Source organism: Lycorma delicatula, chromosome 3 (genome assembly GCF_047948215.1).
Source record: "Lycorma delicatula isolate Av1 chromosome 3, ASM4794821v1, whole genome shotgun sequence".
Classification (NCBI taxonomy): Eukaryota; Metazoa; Arthropoda; class Insecta; order Hemiptera; family Fulgoridae; genus Lycorma; species Lycorma delicatula.
The window spans coordinates 133,627,134-133,637,305 of record NC_134457.1 but is presented as its reverse complement, the minus strand read 5'-3'; positions in this window follow the sequence as shown (position 1 = coordinate 133,637,305).

Sequence of the window (10,172 nt, the reverse complement as noted above, 5' to 3'; positions counted from 1 at the left end):
GAAATAAATTATTTCATATACATCCTGAACAAAATATTAGGCATAAATAATTTTATTTGTAATAACAAATAATCAGAACCTATTTCCTAACTATAATAGTAACGTCATAATTGGTTACGGTGCAAGTCATTGTAAATTAATCGATATGACTCAACACTTGATACTTTGGCTGCTGGTATGAGAAGTCGTTGAGTGAGCTTGTGTCTCGCGAGAGGCAAGTGAGGATGCCAAACTTCAACGAAACAGGCCGATTGTAGTCACGCGCCACACTACTCTTGGCGCGTTATTTGAACGCGCGAGGATGCATGAACATATCAAGCAATCGGATTTATTATTAAATAATATTAATAATAACGGATAAAAATTAGGAAAAAATTATATTGTTTGTTAATACAGCAAATGAAAAGTAATAAAATAAAAACAGAAAATAAAAAAAAAACATAACCAGATTTAAAAAATAAAAAATTAAAAAAGAATGAAAAAAAAATTGAAAATGAGTAAAAAATGAACGAAACAGTGAAAAAAATTTTTAAATTATTAAAAATATAACTAAATTATCTGTAGTTTGAAAAACAATTAATAGAATGTAAAAAAATTATGAAAGTAGGAAATTGACCAAAGCTGAAAAATCGTAATAAAGAAAAGTTTAAAAAGTAAACAAATTAATAAATCAAATTTAAATATCAATTTAAACAAAATCGCACTATAGATATAATTTAATCAATAAAAAATATATAATGTGCACATATATAATGTGTATATATGTATATTATTATTTATAAAAAATCAAATAACGCTCGTTATAAACGTTCGTTCAATTTTCAAACCAGGATATCGAGACCTTTTAACAGTGTGATTGACTTTTCATTTGCTATATTAAACAAACAATATAATTTTGTCCTAATTTTTATCCCTTAATATTAATATTATTTAATAATAAATCCGATTGCTTGATATGTTCATGCATCCTCGCGCGTTCAAATAACGCGCCAAGAGTAGTGTGGCGCGTGACTACAATCGGCCTGTTTCGTTGAAGTTCGGCATCCTCACTTGCCTGTCGCGAGACACAAGGGTTGAGTGATGTTAAGAACAGTGGAGAGGATACCACAGCGCACTACTGACCCGCCTTCACATATTACATACACTATAACATTTAAAATACAGCTAATAGAATATTTTGAAAATTAATGACAATACCTTCTTAATTTATCAAACAGTAAAATCATCAAATCAGAAACTCATGATTTAGTGAACTATTAATTTTTATTGTCATTATTCTACGTGTTACTTTTTCTTCGTTCGATTCATTTTATTATTAGCAGTAAGAATGATAGTCATAATCAAATGAAAAATATAAAATTAAACCGGTTATCAATGAAACGTCTATACTATGTTCGCCGAAGAGCTAAATTAGCTGTGTTTGTAGTAATGAGGTTTCTCTGCAGCGAGTGCAACTATTTTAGTGCAGTATGGCACCGGGTGACTCAATTTGGTAGGCCTCACTGTTATTTATATAATACTTTTTCGTGTATGGTATTTTTTTTTCAACAGTAATATAACTTTAAATACATTTGCCATGTTATTAATTTGTAAATAATTCGATTCAGTCGGGACCAAATGAAAACATCATAGATAAATCAGATCATAAATGAAATATAAAACATCAAAACACATAATTTGTACGCGTAATTTTCGAGCAGTCTTATTACATTGCCAAGCGGTTTGTTTACCTTATCCACATTAGTGCATTTGAACCATCTTGATAGCATACACCGTTATTTAGTTATGATTACTACAAATGTCTAATTTTGGCGGCCATTTTGAGGTGAACCCGACGGCTGATCGCGGCCATTCGTGTATTTTTGTATTCGTCTAACGATGCTTAATCCGTTTCGAAATCAAAATCCGAGACAAAAAGTGTTCATACAAAAACATACATATTGAATTCAATAACGAACTATTTGTTCGTTGAAAATATAACACCAATAATACAATAATGTCAACTAAAGCTGGTATGGTACAATTCAGTAAATAAGTAAATATTTTATTCTATTTATTGTTAAGTAATAATAATTTCAAAAAAAAAATAGCTGCCTAGCATTTGTCTGTGCCCTGGAACCTTCGTAAGGTATTACTTCAAAGGATGAATGAGGATGATTAGTGTGAATGTAAATGAAGTGTAGTCTTGTCGACCATTCCTGACGTGTGTGGTTAATTGAAATCCAATTACCAAAAAATACCGGTATCCACGATATATTATTCAATTCGGTATAAAAGTAACTGCCTTTACTAGGATTTAATCCTTAGAATTTTCGACTTCCAAATCAGCTGATTTGAGATGACGAGTTCACCACTAGACTAAAAAAGTAGATTATTGAATCAAACTTAATTTTTTTAAGTAGGAAGATAGACATATGACACGATTCGATTTAAAATTTTACAAGAAAAATCATGGTGAAACCATTGTTTTTGTAATAAGCCTTTGTTATCAAGTTAAAAGCAAAGTTGTAATGACGGAAAGATTGTATTAACAATAAAACGAGGTAAAACACGCTGAGTAAAAATTTTATTATGTTTCACTTTCATATTGCATAAAATAACGAAATTTAATTGATAGTACCTATAATTAGATAGCTTCATAAGTGCTTTAATTTGATAACAATAAACAACAACTAATAATTACAAACAACAACAAATTAAACGGTATTAAAATAATATCAACTGATATTATATAAATAAAAGTTAACTTCCAGTGTTAATATCAGCCGATATTTGTTACTTACCGTAAACCAAACAAATCAGCTGGGCATAGCGGGCTGCTTTATAAGCTAGCGCGATCGGCGATCCCTTGCCGCTATGTCAGACTGATGCGGTCATATCTGTTAGACCGACATTTTGTCGTGCGCGTAGGGGAAACGATTTCCTCTACCAGAGAAATAGCCGCTGGGGTTCCCCAAGGAGCAGTACTTTCCCCGTTCTTGTATACTTTGTACGTGAACGATATGCCGCTGTCGGAAGGGGTCAAAACGGCCCTTTACGCAGACGACACGGCATATTTCTACGAATCCGGAAATGTGGATTACGCGGTCTGGAGGCTCCAAAGGCAGCTGGACTTAGTGGAACCGTGGCTCGACATGTGGAGAATCAGGGTCAACGGTGAAAAATCGGTGGCCGTGATGTTCACATGCAAGACACGAAAACCGACCAGAGAGCTGGAAATCTCAGGGGAGAAAATCCCTTTTGAGAAAACAGTTAAGTACCTGGGGGTGGTGTTGGACAGGCGGCTTACCTTCGGCGAACATGTAAATTATGCGACCCGGAGGGCTAAGGCCGCCAGAGCCTCGCTTACCCAGTGCTGAACAGTGCCAGCCCGTACCCACTGGCAACTAAGCTTCTTATTTTCCGGCTGTACGTACTGCCGATTCTAATATATGCTTACCCGGCATGGGGGCAGTGTTGAGCTCCTCGCTTCAAAAGAAGATCGAGGCCGTCCAAAACATCGCGTTGCGGACGATCTTTGGAGCTCCGTGGTTCGTCAGGAACGCCACTCTCCGATCTGATGCGAGATTTCAATCCGTGTCCGAGGTGGGGGTAGCGCAGGCGCGCAGACTGTTCGGGAGAGCGGCTGTGTCCGAACACAGTCATCTTCGGGACATCTGCAGAGAGGACCCAACTCCGACAGTTGTAAGGAAGCGGCCTCACGCCGTACTGGACGAACCACCGTGATGGTGCGGTGCGGTAGCCGAAAATCGACAAACCAGGCTTAGGGGCCTCCATATCGCATGAGCCATAAACGGAATAGTGCGTCAGACGCGTTTCCGGGGTCGCGAGTGAATAGTTTTCGCGAGTTATATAGTTTGAAGACGTCAAATACGGTAAGTCGCGCATAAAACAAAAACGCGATCAAAATTTTTTTTTTTTCCGCGTGTGTTTTGTTCTGTTTCTCTTGTTTCAGAAACGGGAGAAACGTGGATGTGGAACGACTCGTCGTGCCGTCTCATCCTGCCAGTCGAAAGGAAAGTAAAAAATAAGATTTTTTTTTTTCGTGTGTGTGTTCTGCTTCTTTTGTTGCAGATACCAACAGCCACCCCAAAAACAAATGGTTTCTTCACTGCGGCCACGCGGTCCCCCCAACCCCTTCTCAGGCACACGTGTGTCTGAAGGTTAATAATTACGTGGAGTGAATAATTTCTGTTTACTTCTTTCCAGAAAATCGCCGCCCCAAAACCGCGATCGCGAATAGGTATCACCATTTGTAAGTTCCCTATTACCTTCCTTTCCTTTCAAGAAAGAAGAAAGAGGGAACGAGCCCAGCAGCCATCAGCCCAGCAGTCACAAGCCCAGCAGCCACCTGCCCAGCAGTCACCTGCCCAGCAGCTACTGACAGCACAGAAGAACGAAGAAACCTGCACTTTCTCCCGTTCAGCCCTTCGGGGCTTCGGGCATTCCAAGGTTAATGGTATGTAACTTCGGTTACTACCAATTCTTGGAAAGTGCAGGCCAAAGAAGAACGAAGAGGTCTTCGGAAGAAGAAGAGGGAGAAGAAGAAGATGAAGAAGAAGGAAGATCCTCTACTCGTCCCAACATCATGGACTGGAGTCCGGAACAGAGCCCAGGAGAGATGCGTCCTGAAGGGCAGCCATACCAGAAGCGGATGAAGAGCTTCTACACAACCTCTCCTTTTTAAAAAACTTACAGTAAGACAAAATAACCCAGCAATTGCGACTCCTCCGGAAAAGGCGACGCATTGCTCCCTCCTTATAGCTAGTGCCCCGTTGTGGCGTATTCCTGCTAGCCTATTAAGAGTTAGCACCGAAAGGACTTCAGTGGACGGTCTGAAGGGGAATTACGTCGGGAGGACAGGCTTTATAAGCCTAGCCTTCCGCGGTCGGCCCATGAAATGGGTTCGATAACGCTGGTTTAACAACGGATTGGAATGAAATTAAATCCGTCTTAAATTCACTAAATTAATAATAGACAAAACTTGAAAAAACTAGATCCGAGATTAAAAATAACCCTTTTAAAAGCAAGCCCGATTAGACTGATCCAGCAGCAAGGGACTCTGTCCAGGTTCTGCGATAAAGTAGGGAGTAATAAACTCCTGCCAACTTTGCATTCCATTCCAAATCAGCTGAAAATACGTACTTAAAAAATGTATTACAAATTTAGTTGAGTAAATCAGTTGTTAATTTACAGATTTACAATGCAGTTTGTATTATGTTGAAACAATACAACATATTAACTCCTCGTTTCATCTTTTTACTTCAACATACTTGTAATGGTAAAATTTGATAGTGCTATTAAAAAATTAAGTTGTAGGTTTAGTGGTTCAAATTTATTTTCTGGTGAAAGTTTTATTATTAGTTTCTTTCAGTTTTATTAAATATTAAATCTTCAAATAACAATGCCTTCTTTAAGTGAAACCGAATAACTCTGTTGATGATGTACGGGTATGGAAACAGAGTTCGGCCTACAAGAAAAATGTAAAGAAATAAAACTTTATTATCAAGTTTTTAGTAAATCGAAACTGTATTTTGGTACTCTATATTTGAAGAATAGATACTGGCAAGTCGAAACTAAGGAGAGACTGCATTTCTGTGGCAATTCACAGTGATGCCTTTTGGATTATTCAATGCACTAGTAACATACAAAAGATTAATAGTCAGTGTTGCGTAGTTTAACTTACGAATCCTGCCTTGTTTACCTGGATGATGTAATGGTCGGTGATTGTAAAAGTTACGAAAAGTATTTGACAGGCTGCGAGATGTAACCCACCGGGTTGGTCTAGTGGTGAGCGCGTCTTCCCAAATCAGCTGATTTGGAAGCCGAGAGTTCCAGCGTTCAAGTCCTAGTAAAGCCAGTTATTTTTACATGGATTTGAATGCTAGATCGTGGATACCGGTGTTCTTTGGTGGTTGGGTTTCAATTAACCACACATCTCAGAATTGGTCGAACTGAGAATGTACAAGACTACACTCATACATATCATCCTCTGAAGTATTATCTAAACGGTAGTTACCGGAGGCTAAACAGGAAAAAGAAAGGCTGCGAGATGCAAATCTGCAGCTGAATCCAAAGAAACCTTTACGTGTGCTATCTTTCAATTTTCGTTTTAAACTCCTGTTTCAATTTCCTTTTGAAATGTTAATGGAATGGTAGACGGAAGGTTCCCCAAGGAAATAATACACATCGACCGAAGGGCAAAAGAAATGTAGGATGGCCAAAAAGAGCTGGTAACCCTTTGAAACCGCAAAAGGTGAATCGCATATACCGTGATGGAAGAAGTAGAAGAAGAAGATCTTTCAATATCCGTCTTGAACCGCGGACATAAGACACTGGTGTCAATTAGAGTGATATTAAGAGTGCTAGGGTTAGCCCACGCTAATTTAAGGTTTATATTTATTAATTTTTTTTTAAATTACCATATTTGGTGGTAGTTGCATCTACTTGCTTACTGTTTGATTTATTTTGTAAATCTGATTTAGTGTTCAAAATTTAACAGCAGTAGTAGTTAGCTTTTAAGTTACTTATACGATTTTCTATTTTTTGTTTTTATAATTGTAATTTATTACTATGGCCACTACTAATAAGGCCGTTATTGGCCGCTGTTAACTCAAATGAATAAAAATATGAATAAAATGTAATTTTTCTGTGAAAAAGTCCAGTACTTGGATCACGTTGTATCAGCGAAAGTGGTGGCTACTACCAAGAAAAATTAAAAGCTGTAAGAGATTGGCACTGCTGAAGAAGAAACATGAAGTAAGAAGTTTTATGCTTGTACTATCGTCGTTTTATAAAGGGTTTCTCCGTTACCGCTGAGTCACTGACCAACAATCGGAAGATAAATTCAAATGGATCAAGATGAAGCCGAATCGTAACTCTTGAAGAAGAATTTATGTTTGGCTGCAATTCTTGATTTACTACGAAACTGGAATAAAACTAATGCGTTACTAGTCGAGAATTACTTGCTGTAGTAAAGGTACTACAAGATTTCCACAAATATCTTATATGGAAGGCACTTCACACCACTTTGTCTAATCATTCGGCGATCATGTGACTGCTCAATTTTAAAAATCATGAAGGTCATATAGCACGTTGGATAGAACGTTTTCAAGAATATGACTACAAGGCAGAACGTCAGTCAGGGAGGAAGCATTCAAGTGAAGATGTTCCTTGCAAACGACCCGATTATGTTGACTATTTTTTACCAAACCAAGAAGCATCATCAGTAGCAGATGCTCTGGTGAATGAATTCTTCTGCTGTTTTGGGGGTTACCACAAGAAATACACAGTGACCAAGGGCAGAACTTCAAATCTCATCTTTTGCAATAGGCCTTCCAGCATTTTGGCGCCCGAAAAACAAGAACTATATCAGCTCATCTGCAATCAGATACAAGCTAGAACAGTGCATCAAAACTATAGAGGAGCACCTAAGAAAGGTCATAGAACAATGAACACAGTTTTCAGATCTGCTGCAAACCATAATTATAATAGCAACAGGTTGGTAAAAAGTGGAAATGAGAGAAACAAAATTAGGTGATGCAAATATCGGCCCACTATTAACTGAGAATGAGGGGAGAGATAAACCAAAATGGGAGATCAGTAATCAATGTCTGGTGTACAAAGGTTACTGGTCACAATAGAATTCTCTGACAGTGAAAGATGGTGTCCTCAACTGGGAATGACAGTCCATGGTTGGAAAACAATGTGTACTACAACTGTTCTCCCAAAAGTAAAATGAGAAAGATTCTGGAAGAAATTCATGGCAGAATGTGGAGTTCACTTGGGTGTTAATAAAAATTGGACAAGGTGGGACAATGCTACTACTAACTAAATTTCAGAGACGAGAATTGTTGCAAGTTGTATGATATGTTTGCAGCTAGTCAAAGTCCCAGGTTGTGAAGCCGAGGCTACATGCAACAATACAACATAGGAACACCATTTGAGCATATTGAATAATTATCTGCTTGTAACTACGGATTACTTCACTAAATGGCTGGAAGTCTATTTTTTACCAAACCAAGAAGCATCATCAGTAGCACACGCTCTGGTGAATGAATTCTTCTGCTGTTTTGGGGAATTCTTCTGAATGAATTTGGGTAATTCTTCTCGTTACCACGAGAAATACACAGTGAACAAGGGCAGAACTTCAAATCTCATCTTTTGCAAGAGGCCTTCCAGCATTTTGGTGTATGAAAAACAAGCACTACACCAGCTCATCTGCAATCAGATACAAGGTAGAACAGTAAATTAAAACTTTAGAGGAGCACCTAAGAAAAGTCATCTTGGTTAATCACATAACTGAGATAAGAAACTACCTCTCTTTTAGATGGCTTAAAGGGCAACTGTGCATGAAACCACCGGCATTACACCAACAGAGATGATCTTTGGAAGAGAGCTGAGATTACCATGTGATTTGCTCTTTCGTCCGCTTGGGAAACAGCAACCTTCAATACAGTGCACAGCAGAATTGGTTAGTCACCTAACAGAAATATATAATTATACTCTACAACATTTGAAGATGTCACTGATGCATAAAAACAAGATATGACCTACAGGCAAATTCATCTGGGTTTCAAGAAAGAAATTGAGTCTCTACCGCCCAAGGAAGACAAGGAAAATGTCCAAAACTTCAAACCAATTGGGAAGGACCTTACACATAATGACAAGAATCAATGATGTAGTCTACAGAATTCAGTGCAATCCAAGAACGAAGGTGGTTCATCTGGACCACCTGATGCCTTATCAGAGGGCTGTTCGGGATGAACAGCTTTAAGTAGAGGGCAGTGTAATGAGTAGAAAAGCTTCCAGAAGGAAGAAAGTGATTGCAAATGAAGAAAGAAGTATTTAGAAGAAACAACAAAGGAATTCTTTCTAGAAAAGAACTTATACAAAAGCATAGAAGATGTGGACATTGGAAATTATTGCATTTGAACAATCAAAAGGATGGGTTGACTAAAGTAAAGGTCAAGAGATATAAATACTGGAGGAACCAGAATAGTAACAGCTTTTTAAGTTCGGGTTCGGTTCAGTGTGCATTGACTAAAGCTTGTCAAAACTTATAATTTTTATAGAGAATTTTTTTGTTTTACTTATTTATTTTCTGCAAAAAGCTATTTTTTTTTTCAAAACTAGGGAGAAATGTAACTGGAAAAGCTCTAGAAATGAAATATGTCTAGATATATTTACTTATTTTGCTGCCACTTTTCATGAATCTGTATATAACACTGTTATATATAATGAGAGTGATATTGCAAAATAAACTGAAAACCAAAATTAAATTTGAAGTTCACTTTAGGATTCCATTTGGAAAAACTGTCCAATTGCCTCTTGAATTCAAAATGCTTAGAAACCTGACTTTGTGTTGTTAGAGAAATGTCTTTAGTATGATATTTCTCTAACATTATTCTCTTCCTGATGCAATTTCTGCTGTAGCTCTGTGTTAATTTCCACTTAAATTATCTATGAAACCTCCACTACCTCTTCTCCAGAATTTTGATCAGTCAAAATATTTAATTCAGGAAGTTCTATATAAATATCAGGAAAATCACCTCTCTCAGGCACACCTTCAAAAATTGAAATCAATTCTTCAAGTGTAAGCCCATGTCTAAAAGAAGGTTAAAAATAGACTCTTGCAGATAACATACTACAAGAGGTCTAGTGTTACCACACAATCACGCTAATGAAAATTAGTTAATAGAAACTAAATAACTTGAAAATTAGCGAACGTTTCTATTTGTGGTTATAAACAGACATTATATGAAAATAAAAACTGAAGAAACACTTCAAAGAAGTATTTTGAAAAAAAATTATTTTACTTATTCAAGGCGAAGAATGTCCATATATCAGAAAAATTCAAAATTCTAATAAGTTTGGTACACAGCAACAATTCACTAAATAAGTTATGAACAAAAGTAACTACACAACTGTGTAATACTGATTTCAAATTCCATCCAAAGAAGTGTTGCCAACCAAAAAATTGAAATTTTTGTATTGTTAATAAGATAAATTAAGAAACCATGTTTTGTGTGACCATGTAGTTACACTAGTACCTAAAGGATTAACAATCAGGCAGCAGTAATTAACCACTAATCCTAATTCTAAAAGGTCAGTCCTACCTAGTTATTGTAGCAAATAGAGAATGGCCATGAGCACTCTATCCACATTTTTAC